Genomic DNA, 14,030 nt, shown 5'->3' on the forward strand with positions numbered 1-14,030 from the left:
GGAGGACTGTCCACTAATCCTGTAATCAGTCGCTGGCACTAACACATTTCATAAACTGCACTATAGCTAGCATTGCTTTGTGCACCTGTTGCGCAAGGGGGTCATGAGCGAAACGACGTCAAGAAATGGTTCAGATCTTGGCGGTTTAATACACATGAACGTCCCATTAGACGTCATAACGATGACAAGAGCACAATGCGACTTTGACTGAGTCTTCACAGTTTTACGACCCGCCCATGGGTACCGTTGCTATAAACCATGAGGACAAGAAGGGTAGCAAAGTGGGCTTGCTGGCACGTCTTGACTAAATTTTAACACGAAAGTGTTTTATGCCGGGGTCCACCACGGCTCCACTGACGCATTTCCGTCACGTATATGACGTCGTAAAATATAAAGACTAACATATGGCAAAGAAAAACTATAAGAAAAAGTTCCGTCACCGGGAGTCGAACTTACGACCTCTCGATCGCCAGCGCGCAGCGCGAAACGACTCCGCCACAGACGGCATGTTCTCTGCTGTGCTAACGGCGAGCTATTTATGTACACCATTTGCCGGTGGCGGCACTCAGAGATCGGCGGTACAGCGTGTTTTCGTTATCACTGGCGAGATGGCGCGACGGGCTCGAAGAGCGCGCTTTAAAAGTCGTCCCCCACGCGGATTAGCGCGCGCCTCGACAGGGCGTGGTCGCTCGTGCGGGCGCTTATCTCGTGATCTCGGTGGATTGTAGTCTTGCGCTCTGCCTGCAAGTTTCCGTTGAGAGCACGAAGGTCACCTCGCTCGCTGCAGCGGCCGCTTTTGCGAAAGGAGCGCGCTGCTTACACGGAAATAAGTTACAACTGTGACAGTTCGCGCTCATCCTGTGTATGTTCGTTCTGCGCGTCCTTTCTGCTTGAGCAGCGCATTGCAAGTTTCCAGCAGCTTGCCGTTCTTCGCGTAACATTACAATTTCATGCTGTAGCATTCATTCCTTCGCGCTTGGGGCGAAAGAATGCACAACAAACGCTGAACTACGTATGTGAAGATACTTTTCACTTTCGTGCTATAACGATTCCTATGACAGAGGGATCAGCCATGTTTTTTTTTTTCTTTAATTTTCGAATGTCTTCCCTTAGACTTAAGCGAAAATCAGCACTTGTACATAAGAACACACGGTGAACATACATAGCCTGGGCTTTAACCGTGCCTTCTTCTGGCCTTATGTTTATTCGTCTATAAATCGATTCTGTATCTAATGACACGCTTTCAGAAAAGAAAGACCCCCAGCCAAAGGCGGCGCGGTAATGTTGCACCTCAATGGGAATGGCGCTTTTAGTTGCTTACACCAGGATGCAAACTTTTCTGAACTAGCCCGAGTATTTATATCTGCCGTCTGCGCACTACCCTACACTACAAATGTGAATTGCGTGTATACAGCAAAAAAAAGAACAACCCATAAATATACCCAACTGGATAAAAGCCGTAAGCAAGGTAACCTGTGTCAAACCTTCAAAGTAGGGCGAGTTTGGCGCGAATGCAGCCAACGTATTCTTAAAAGCTACAGTCAATGGTTAAGTCAAAATGAAATAATATTTTTGGCTGTCAGTGACCGTAACATTGCCTCTTTTGTTAAAGGGCCCTTCATCGTGTTCTGCCGTCGCAAACTAACAACCGCAGAGCATAGGTCATGTGGTAGTGACAGTGTGTGCAAATTATGAAATGCCTGCATGGCACGAAACCGGTCGAAATTTAACACAGAAAGCCGCGCGACCTTCTTTTCGCGGAAGCAGCGCTTTGAGAGCGAGTGGAACCCCACACGCTCGTATGCCTACATGACAAGCGCTCACTTGAACCTCCAAGGCATGCGCACACGTCCAGATTGGTCCAGGCCGGCTGTGGAACGTCACTACCTATCGCTATCCATCGCGATGCGCGCAACGCAGACAATGGAAGTGTGCAGAGGAGCGAAATAGAACGAGAAGGGGAGAAAAGACGTAACGTCAACATGACGTGCTCAGTCTCATTGCGAACTTCAGAGAACGCAGCGGAGCTACACCACTTCTGGGCTCAAAATATTCCCGCACCGCCACACACCGAGCGTGACCGACGTAGAATAAGTACAGCAGGCCTAAACCGCAATATTAACGGATAGGTAACTATTCAGCCACCGTTAGCATTCGAACGTACTTTCACCTCGTTTATATTAAACGCGGTCTGCGGAATCGGAACCAAACAAACAAATTAGAATAAAAAGTAACCAACTAAAGTTAGCTCGATGATGTGTTGCGATTGTCATCAGAACCAATTCAACAATAAATAACAACAAACAATAAACAATTGAACAATAAAAACCGAGCACGTAGTCGACCTTCTCCGACCAAGAGGTTCGTCGCTTCCATCCCCTTCGTGTCAGGAAAAATATTCTTACATTGAGCATCATGACTGCACGCAAAGCAGCACCTCACAGCACAGCGTATTTTAAACTTTGGACGTAGACCTATTGCAGATAACGTCCAGAACCTAGGTTCTCAGTTAAAATGGAAGTGATTGAAAACAAAAGACAGCGACGAGCGCGTCCGGGCTCCGTATAATGAGCCCAGCGTGCAGCCACTGCAGCTGGGCTCAAGATATGCTCGCGCCGCCACGAAAGCCTCGCTCATCGGGGTTAAAGTTACATCTGCAGGGTGCATATACACATTAAATGTCATTCCACAAGTCTTAGCGACATCTCCATGCTTAGCACGTTAAACCTGCTCACGCTATCATTGATTAAGTTCAAGATTTTCGCGAAAGACACTTTTTTTTCCCACGAGCTGTCATTAGGGGGACCGCCGAGTTTTTTATTATTCACTTTAAATTTTACTACACTACAGATGAGTTTGTGGCGTTCCAAACAACATCATTCGTAATAGTGCACTCATCCTCCGAAATTATCATTCTCGCAAAATAGTTGCGATGATCAAGACAAAAAGACATTGAAACGCTACTTGACTCCTCGCTAAGTGAGCACGAGGACGGGCAACGCTATATAAATCTGAGGGTGAGCTTGAGGATCTAGATGTGTCTGGGAAACGAGCGACGAACTACCAATCCCCAAGTTTTGAGAAATATTATAAGCTACACGAGCACTTAATGATGGCGACTGCATTCCTGCCTGTAAGGGCCCCATAAAGAGAAAGACAGATTTGCATTGAGTCCACCCCCCTTCAATAAACTCCCGGTCTATGTGGACTGTATACCAGCACCCAGAAGACGTGCAGGCGACTACAAGATGCATTTTTACATGAAAATTCTCACATAGAGACGACTGTCACCTCAGAACATAAAGGAATGAATACTTAGATAGTACAGCGTTAAGGAGGGCGGGAGGGGGGGGGGGGGTTGGAAGAAGTATGCCTGAAGGAGCCAAAGTAAGAAGGAACGGGGAATGAGAAGGCTGTAGCTTAGACGAACGCACTCCGTCTTATTTTCTAGTTCGAAGCCCTATCGATCAATTCCAAAAGAGAGGACACTACTATTTCTAATGGCCCTTACGGGCCAGCTAGACAGACAGCGTAAAGTGTTTTATGCGATTTGCAGGGCCGCAGCCGAACGAATACGATGGGGATTCGTTGAAGCGACGAAGAGAGGGGAGTGAGAAAGAGTCCGTGAAGACCGTTAAGAGGAAAATGAATATCAATGTCATCTCATTAGTGTAAGCGACTCTCCGGGCGTCGCTCGCTTCGAGTCATTTCGCACTCAGTTTCTTGCTCTAGAAAGGGAGTGCACCAGCTACTCGGGCCGAAGCAGCGCTGCCCATCACTGATTCAATAACAGGCTCAACTTGGCACTCAGCTACTCGGCGAAATCTGTTCGAAGTAAGTCGCACAGAGCTGTAAAGTCGCGAGCGTGGCGGGGCACGTATATCAGTTAGGATTTATTGTTTAATGTTTGATGCAACAATTCCAAATGAGAGAGGTAGAAATGTATGATTTCTTTTTTTTTTTTGTCGTTAGTAAAAACTCTGGCGAAAGTCATGCGATACAAGCGGGCAAGTAGACGACAAAAGCGCCGTTCAGTCTAGAAACTTGTGCCCACAGGTCATGCAACAGTCTCTTTGTAAAACCTTTTACACGACGCAAACATATCTGGCGACGACGGCACTTTATCGCAACAAAGCAAGGGTTCTTGAAGGTAGTGAGCACGCCGTGGTCTATAGACCTCATTTTGCAGCAAACTTGCATTTCAAATACGCCATCACAGTAAGAGCGCGCAAGTTTAAATTGAAGCGTATAAAAGTATAAAGTAAGGTAAGAGTTCCCAAATACTCAACGCTTCTTTCTGTTTTCTTTTTTTTTTAGAAGTGATGAATTATTTTTACCATGTTCCAATCGAACCGACCTTCACCTGTTACCTCTCCATATTATTTTTAGTGCGAGCTGGGACACTTCCTAATGGCGCCTTAATATCAATATCTACTTTTACATTGTCTTAGCCACTTCGGGCAATTATTTTTAACGTTGTTTCATCTCTCGCTTCCATAATGGCCACATGCATGGCCAAATGCACAAAGTTAGCGGCCAAACATTTGCCATTCAGAAATTGCCTGGCTCACGACGTCCTCCACTTTATTCGATTTTAGCCGCAATTTGTACGCCGCTCGGAGAACTGCGATAGAGATAATGCGACGTGAAGGGTTGCGCCAGTTCGGTGAAAAGATTAGCTCGGAGAGCTTGCGCTCGTGCCGTATATACCTACGCGGGCGTTGTTCCCTGGCATTGTGCTTTTCTTTCACTCGGTCCAGTTCACGTCCCCAGGGAGTCCGTGAGACGAGAGAGCAGACAGGGGCTCCACTTGGCGGTGTCTACGCTGAGCTCTTGTGACGGTAATTGGGGCATTAGTCCTACCGCCCGTCGCACTAAAAGGGACGCCGTATAGCAGTTGCATGCAGGCGCCACGAGGCGCTCACGGAGTCGTTAGCGAGTTTCTCATGGTGTTTTCCATGCCGATCATCACACCATCTTGCGATGCGGCGTGCTTTCAGTGGTTCTGGCGGCAGAATTACGTATTTAGCCTTCTATAACAGACAGAAGGTAAGTGTTAGAGCGTACTGCATGGGCGTTACTATAATGTCACTATGTAGTTTCCCTGATGGCAAGTACGCAGTTTGAACGTGCAGCGCATGGACTGTTTCTCCTTTCTGCAAATGTTAATATGCAAGCTTACAAGTTTATAATATCCGCAGCGTAACACACTCATCAGTCTTTTTTATATTCGTTCTTTAACTTTCTGTGTAACATTAAGATGACTTATTTAAACACAAACACGCACAAACACACGCACACACACACACACACACACACGCCCGTACGCACACACACAGACACAAAGTAGAGGCCAGCCTGAATTGCTTTCAGCCGCTAGCCTACACTGCGAAAGGGGGAAATGGGGAGGAAGCGCCGCAGGACAATGGTGACAAGAATAATTTCGTGATCAAGAGACTTCATTGAAGGATGCCTTGATCCAGTCGTTGAGCTTGCTAACAAATTCCGCATGAGTAGCGCGGAGCTATGGATATCTCAGTCCCATATTGTAATCAGACATGCCAAGTGGAGCTCACAAGAAAAGTAAACGGATTCCCACTCTGTTCAAACGGAGGGCTTCATCTCGCCATTATTGGAACTGCTGTCCGACTGCCAGGTGGCGTCAGGCGATAGCAGTTCGTTGACAACAGCCATCGTCTCATAGTTTCCGTACAAGCGCAATACGTCCGCACAAAAGCTGCCGCAAAGAAGCGCACCATTTCAGGCGCTCCTGGTTCGCTATAACAGAATTTGATAACTCAATCAGCTGTAACGCGCGTTGTAAGCCGTAAACAGTAATAAGCTTAATGAGAACTTTCAGCGATGTTAAATCACGAAAAATATCAAAAACTACTTGCACCGTGGAAGCAAAACAATGTTTTCAGAAGTGCAACTAGAGCCCATGCCCGAAGAACCACTCTGCGAACTGAACGCATATAAAATTCTGCATCACTCTTTCTCCTATGAAAAAAAAAAAAAAGAAACGACAACAAGTACATAATGTTAAAAAAAAGGCTTTTGTAATTGATGGGAGTCGTTGCTCTGCTTGCCGACCAGCTAGAGGGTTGCCATCTAACTACAAGAATTTCAGTAAGAAGCCTGTACATGGTGGCGCAAATGCCGGTGTGGGGGTTTACCTTGTCCGTGCACGTATTACCGTTTACGTGAAATTGGATCATCGGACAGGATCAACGGACAGGTGTACAGCAGCAACAACGCTGGTAGCGACATTTCTTGTGACGCATCGTGTATACGCAGAGGACATAAAACTGCAATGGCCTTTCATATCCGACTTATTTGCCGCCGTAAAAGCGTTCATTAGCAACATACTCACTAACGCGCTATCTTTTTACAATTTTTCTTCTACGAGAGAACATGTGCGACCCAGAAACGTCTCATACGTATTGTACAGTTGCACAAAACGCCGCAGGACATCGCCACTACTCGCACTATTGCCAATTATAGCTCGGATTACCTGCTGAATAGAAAAAGTAAAACCAAAAAAAGTGGGAAGGTCTAAAAAGGGAAATAAGTATATTTAATTAAAACAGAAAGGTGGTTCCGTATCAAACATTCACAGTGAATAAGTATAGAAACAAGACACAGGCAGCACCCCTAATAGTTATGACAATTAAGCGTGAAGTATCGTCAACTTAACTATTAATTTAAGACATTAGAATATTGAGTGACGATGGAAAATAGCCGAAAAGTGCTGGTTGAGACGCTCGTGAGAAAAACGGAGCATTTGGTATAACAATGTTTCTAGAATCCCCTTCCTAACATCTTTAAGATGCCTCCTAATAATTTTCATTATTATAATGCGAGCTCAATGTCGCTGTTGTGGTAAGTAGTAAGCCGAATGTTTGGCACTATATACTCCAAGTACGCCAAGATTACTATATATTGGTCATAAAACACATCTTGGCAGAACAGTCGGCTAAGGTGAAATGTAAGTGGAAAGAGTAATAGAAATGACGCAGACAATTAAAAGTAAGAATGGAGCAGAGAACTTATATTGTCAGCACGTTACAAAAGACATATTGTAGGGAGCATCAATACATCGACTGAGAATAAAAAGAAGAAGATGGCTTTCGCCTTCGAGTCGTCTCAGGCGAATGCATGAGGGACCCAGTGAGTTTTGTTCCGCACGGCGGTGTTTGCGATCGCAGTATCTTGTGTCTTCGGGTGCACGATACATTATTTCATGTATCGGAACCACAGATACAGACACACGTCTTGCGAGACGTATCGCGACAGAGATACAAGATACAGAAAGAGTATCTAAGATACATGTATTTTCGATACTGCCTAGCACTGTCACAGAGCTAGTTCCATAAGCGGTGTCACGAGAACGCTTCGAAATTCATCACTTAAAGAAAAAAAAAAAAAATCACCGACCGATTATTACGGTACTCCCTTATGCGTGGTGGTTAGACAGAAATATTTACCGGGTAGGAGTGGGGGGCGTGTCAAGGTATATGTATATACGAGGGTTATTCAAAGAGTAAGGGCTGTTTCGTACCCCCCCCCCCCCAAAAAAAAAAAAGAATATTCGTTAGTAAAAGTTTTCGCTGACGGGTTTAGTTTACTACAATCCTACTTCACATTTCTACATAATCACTGTGAACATCTATACACTTTTCGTACCGCTGCACCCGTTTCTTTAGTCCCTCTGCATAGAAGTTCGCCGCCTGGGAATTCTTTGCTGTTTGAGTTGGTCGGTAAGCATTTTTGGCACCCGCCTTGCACACACTTTGTGAAATCCGAACTATTCAGTTACAGTCGTGTAAATTTTAGTGCGGCCAACGAAAGGAATTTATACAACAGACCACTAACTGTCAGTTGTCGATCTAATCGCGATTCGCGGTCCTTGTTGAACAGTTTCATTGGTCTTGACGTTGGGCCTGCTACTCCGCTCTTCGCCGTGCACATAGCGCGGTCATTTGCGAAGTCTCGGCACTATTTGCTGACCTTTCCTTCAATCAACACTTCATGTCAATAAACAGGGCACAACTCCGCACAAACTTGAGAAGCTGACGATCCGTTCGCAAGCAAAAATCGAATTACAGCTCCCACTTCACAACAGGCGGGAGCAACGATTTTAGCAGACATTGTCGTTTGCATTCGCCGACAAGCAGACGACCACTGAGACAGAACGATAACTTCAGAACTTTTGCGAAGAATTAACAGATGGCGCTGCACAAATAAATCTTCATTCTGACGTGCAAATATTTAAATATTAACAAGCGATATATATATATATATATATATATATATATATATATATATATATATATATATATATATATATATATATATATATATATATATATATATATATGCGCGCTCTTAAAGCTGAAGTTATTTTAACGATGGGTGATCTAATTAAATGCATAGCTGCCTTTTCTGTTACGCTCATCTTTCGCAGCAGCATCGCCCCAAAATGTGCCCGCGTACCAATGCAAGGGCAAATTATTCAGAGTAGTTTACGTAGAGCATCCCAAGGGAGTAAATGAAAGTCTACACCACTCTGGAAATGATAATGGTATTAGGAACTTATTCGCAAAATTTCATCTCTGAAGCAGCACTCCAGTCCTACGGAAATCTTAAATTTCGCTACTAATTCTAGTGACACGGTGTTGCTAGATAATACCTCTGTTGACAAGAAAGTACTCATAATTTCTTCTCCAGCGGTTCACCTCGGACATTAGTGTCACCAGTATCTTTTATGCACAGCAATCGGCATGCGCATTTTGCTTTACATAATTATTTTGGAAATCAATCTTCATACCTATTTCGAAGACGAAAGCATTACGTACGACCGACTCCTCGTATATTTACGTTAGCATAAATAAATCATTTCAGTTACGTCACGTCTGAGAATAATTTAGAAACATCAATTTATTACTGTTGATATAGAAATATCATAATAGAAATTAAGGCAGGAAATATCATAATAGAAATTAAGGCAGGAAGACCTGGCAACATTTCGCTGTGCATTTATGTGCCCTTATTACGTCGTGTGTTTAGCGCTCGATCTACTTAATAGGTCGAGTTGAAGCCAATCCGAAGGTTATAATTTTCTGAGTTTCATGACATGGTTATAGGTAGACTCTGTTGAAAACGGTGATTTAACCAAATGTACATCGCCTTCGCGCATTTTCATTGCGTGCTATACTTCTCAACATCCTAACAGCCTCACCCACAAAATGTGCTCGTTGATCATTGCAGAAGCAAATAAATTAGAGCAGGATTACGTCCAGCAGAGCTACGTGCAAGGATGAGCTGTGTCATAAACAAAGTGATCAAGCTTAGAACGACAAGAAGATTAGCCAGTAGGTACGGATTCACGATAAAAGAAGGCAGGCGTACATGGACGCAAGAGGATAGATCAAGACAACGCAAGCGGCATTTCTGTTGTCTTTCTTTTCTTGTATCACTGTCTGCACGCCTACGTTCTTTTATCATAAAGTAATCAGGTTTGTTTACCTTCTTGTGGTCCGCATCGCAGCGTAAGACGAGGTAGTTTTGTCTGCTTACCAGCTAACTTTGCCACCCTTCCACCAGCGTTCCACCATAAATATACCATGCATGACGCTTTTGTGTTAGAAACTGGTACCAAGAAGATTTATTTCCAAGGAAATTAAACAAAATATGCCCAAAGATTCCGCTCAACCCCCTCCTCTTTACCTAACGTACCGGTCTCCTCCCTTACACAAACATCGGTCGGCATACCTTAGCAGCCCCAATTACTAGCTGCATTTGTTCTAGAGAAGTATAGTACACTGCTGCAAGGAACTATGCGTAAACACGCTGTCATATTTAGACTGCAACAATGGAGAAAGCATTTTCTCTGCCTCCCTTAATGAACTCTTTCTTCAGCATCTTCCAGTCCCTCCTCCCCATGCCCCTTGAGGGCAAACGGAGAACATTCGCCTCTGTTTGAGAGGTATTTCTGGTGGTCGTGCGCGGCGCAGCGATATACAGCAACGCCACGGGTAGCCGGGACGAGGGCGCTGACCATCGCAACGCTATGGGAACCTCGTGCTCTGTCTGATGTGGCGTTACATGACTCCAGGTGCACGGGCGCGGCGACGACAGCCCGAGTCCGCAATGTTCGTGCTAAAGTGTCTCTTCGGCTGGGAAAATGAATTCCAGAAAAAATGCAGGACGACTTCCCGCGCAGATGGCCGTTTTGGTTGGCGGTGCATGATAGCACAAAAAAAAAAAATCGGCGGCGGGGGGGGGGGGGGCACAGGAGACTGAAGCACTATAAGGACACGCCCTCCTGGCTCCGCCCCTGTACCTTATGCGACATTTCCTTATGCCCTAACGGCGTTCCGCACGTATGAAGGCCGCGCTTTGCATGGTGCGCATGAACAAAAGTTATGCGCACGCTGGTGTACTGCCGTGAAGTATGAGATGTCCAAAATGTCACGGTGCGCGCGAACCCTCTCTCACACCCACACAGACACTCACATGCACTGCTTTTATGCACATGCACAAGGATGCAAGCTCACATACGGAGATGTGCGTACGATCATAAGAGAGTACACTATGGGAGGCACCGCACATCTGCGTGCATTGTACAGACATCTGCTTGCGTGAGCTTGCATCCTTATGTATATGCTTCTACTTGTGCGTGCGTATGGCAAATGTGTACATGTGCACGTGAGCGTCTATGTGTGTGTGAGTTCGCGCGCACCGCAAAATTTTGAACATTGCGCCTTCGGCAGCATGTCGTGCTTCACGGCAGTACACCAGTGTGCTCAGAACTTCTGTTCAAGCGAACCACGCGAAACGCGACGGTCTGAAGTACGCAACGCCGTTACTGACGAAATGTGCGCAGTACTAAAGCTCGCTATTGTGCAAAACACGTATACTCCTAAAAGGACACGTGAGGGGAAGTGTCTGCACCGACGAGCACACGCATACAAAATCTGCACAAGCATAATTACTTCCCCTCCCTCCGCCCCGCCTCTTTGAAACTTACGCGCACATACAAAACCATAACGACACGCGCTCTACCATAACAATTCCAATGCGAACATTTCTAAATCCTTTATAGTTTAACCTTGGTACATTTAAATTCAATTTGCCCTCTGCAGAGATAAAGTTGAACTATAGCCTCCTGGAGTGCGGCTTCAACGCTCGCACCTGACGAAACATTGCTGTAACTCGGTATCACAACTACGACCAAGTTCTTTTATTGCATATGTTGTTCACAGACAGTACTCTCACTTCATTGTTATTGAAACTTCTTCAAACTCGGCTGACATATTGAAATATAGTTTTTTTTAAAGTGCTACCCATTCGGTTAAGCTAGTGTACTGCCGTGAAGGACCAGGAAATACCGAAGAAGCGATGTCCACAATTTCTGGACATGAGGTGTTAATGCTTGGCTAACTACAATATAAAAGCTGGATATTCCCGACTTAAGTGTGAACATGGCTTAGTACCAATGACAATCTCTTTAAAGGGACACTAAAGGCAAATATTAAGTCGACGTTGATTGTTGAAATAGCGGTCCAGAAACCTCTTAGTGCTGCTTTTGTGCCAAGGAAGTGCTTATTTTTAAATAAAATCACGTTTTTAGTGGTCCGCACCGCGTTAGCGCGCTTCAAATCTCCCGCCTGAAATACGACTTTCATACGTCACTGCTGCCGTGCCCAACGTTGCCCGCTTTTACTGCGCGGCCGCCGACACTGGTAGCAGCCGAACGGAAGTAGCGGGACCCACAGTAGCAACAACGCCGCTGCGGCAAAGACTTGCTCGGATGGGCACATTCAAAGCCTTCACCAAGTTGCGGTTGGTCTCGTAATCCTCAGTACGAAAGTGCAGCGAGCACACACGCAGAGGTTTTGACTGTTTAGCACACTGGCGCAATGGCATGACACTAAGCCACTTCGAGCGTAAGGGTTCATTCCGCGGCACCCAGTGAAAAGATACACCGGTTTCCTTGCTGCAGCACTGGCGTTGTGCACCATTCGGGCATCCGGCAATATCACACGCATGCGGCATTTTGTCGAACTTTCTGTCAGAGCGACTTTCACGAACACGCACGGCAGTACGCGATCCCGAAACTACCACTGAGACGGGCGAGGCGCAGTTCGGCGAAAACGGAACCTTTGAACCACGCGCGCCGTTCCCCATGGCAACGCCACGGAGGTTTTGTTTTCCATGAATCAAGCGGAAACGAACAAACAGCATTTTATTACGTCTTTTGATGCTCGGAATGTTCTTTTTTTACTGCTGCTCGTTTGATTACTAGTGATTTATTGTAGGCCGACTTCCATACGTCATCGGTATCACTTCGAAAATGTGCCACTCGTGGCGCTCATCATGTGATACATTTAGCTTAATTTCTCGGCAAGTAAGGCACTGGTGTTGATAATATTGCCGTTTTAGAAGTTGTCATACATTGGGCTTTCATTCTGACAAAATTGTTATTTGCCTTTAGTGTCCCTTTAACAGAATTCATCATGACGTTCATGGCTTCATCCTTTAGCCAGCAACACAAACATATGCATGTGAGAGAATCTGCATGACAGAATTATTCCCATTTGGCAGATCTGGTTGGAAAACACCTTTCTGGCTCTTGTGCAGATTATTTCTCGAAATGGTGAATCGTTTGTGCAAACCATATTTCAATGAATGAAAGCACTTATAGAAGAGCTAGGTCCGAAGAAACGAGCCTATTCGTTAAAGGGACACTAAAGAGAAACAACGAATTGGTTTAGATTGATAAAGTGTGCTCGGAAAACTCTTGTGTAGTTTATTTCACTAATATAGGTTTATTATTAGAGGAGAAAACCAAGTTCAAGGTTTCATTTTTAAATTTCGCACCGAACTTTGTAATTCATGACGTAAAACATTTCAAAGAGCATTTAACGTATTTTGGCGCCACTGGCCCGACGAAATTTCCACAAACTCGTTATGTCAAGTCTCTGGCCCCCTCAGTGGACAATGTACTTCGATTTAACCGGTTAGGAACTACGCAGGCCCAAGCAGGCGCCGTCAAAAATATGTGACGTCGCGGCAAATGGTGCGGGAATTCCAAGGTAGCGTCGCCACCTGTATTTTCTTTTTGCGTGTTTTCTCGCTTATCAAGCGTCTTCTCGCAGCAAGCGTGGCCTTTTTGGTATCGTGGAAGACTACTTTACTAATGCGAGAAAAATCGTTTTGCTCTTTAGTGTCCCTTTAACGTACCACCTGAAAAGGAGGCAATGTTTGCTGAATTAGTTTGGTGCAAATTAAGTTTACTGCTATCGCTGCGGCATCTGTGAAGCACTGGCGCACTCTTGAAGTATGGCCTGTCCGCAGACATGACAATGTTAATGTAACATTAAAAAAAAAAAGTCGTCCGCGACAGGACTCGAACCTGCAATCTCCTGATCCGAAGTCAGACGCCTTATCCATTAGGCCACGCGGACGGATGCTTCGCTGCGGCATTGCCTAACAGAGGCTTAGTTTATGCGCAGAGTTAATCGTTTTCGTTTTATTCTTAAATAAGTCAGAGTACGAGGTTGCACCCGTTCACACATAATTAAACGAACCGTAAATATGGCCGTATCCGAGCACCCATCGTCACATTCTAAAGGAGCTAAATAATCAGCAACATGCTTAGATATTTTATGGTCCCTAAATACAGCCAACTAATGCATGTTCATTATGCGCGATATACCAAATATAGAACATATGCTCTGGCGGTGCCCAGCGTTACGCGGCGGCGAAGTCATCACGCCGTCAAAATGGGAGGCTGCTATTACCAGCTCCGGACTTCAAGAACAGCTATGGGCAGTCCAACGGGCCCGCGAAGCAGCAGAGAGACCTTGTATTTCTGTTCCGACGTGGGAGCGGCCCGGAACGTGCTAGAGCGGGTTCCGAGGGACCAAAATAAAGTTTTTTCATCCATCCATCCACCCCTAATTCCTCTGAGCGAGTGCACATAGTCATACTCCAGTAATTTAGAATGAGCTCGCTTTAAGTAA

General features: G+C 45.3%; 1 non-coding gene across 1 annotated transcript; it reads right to left on the bottom strand.

Moving 5' to 3' along the window:
* Nucleotides 1–13,399: 13,399 nt before the first annotated feature.
* Nucleotides 13,400–13,472, bottom strand: Trnar-ucg (transfer RNA arginine (anticodon UCG)). Its single transcript has one exon. It is a non-coding gene; the product is annotated as a tRNA-Arg (tRNA).
* Nucleotides 13,473–14,030: the final 558 nt, after the last annotated feature.

The sequence above is a fragment of the Rhipicephalus sanguineus genome, chromosome 1 (genome assembly GCF_013339695.2).
Source record: "Rhipicephalus sanguineus isolate Rsan-2018 chromosome 1, BIME_Rsan_1.4, whole genome shotgun sequence".
In the NCBI taxonomy this organism is placed as follows: domain Eukaryota; kingdom Metazoa; phylum Arthropoda; class Arachnida; order Ixodida; family Ixodidae; genus Rhipicephalus; species Rhipicephalus sanguineus.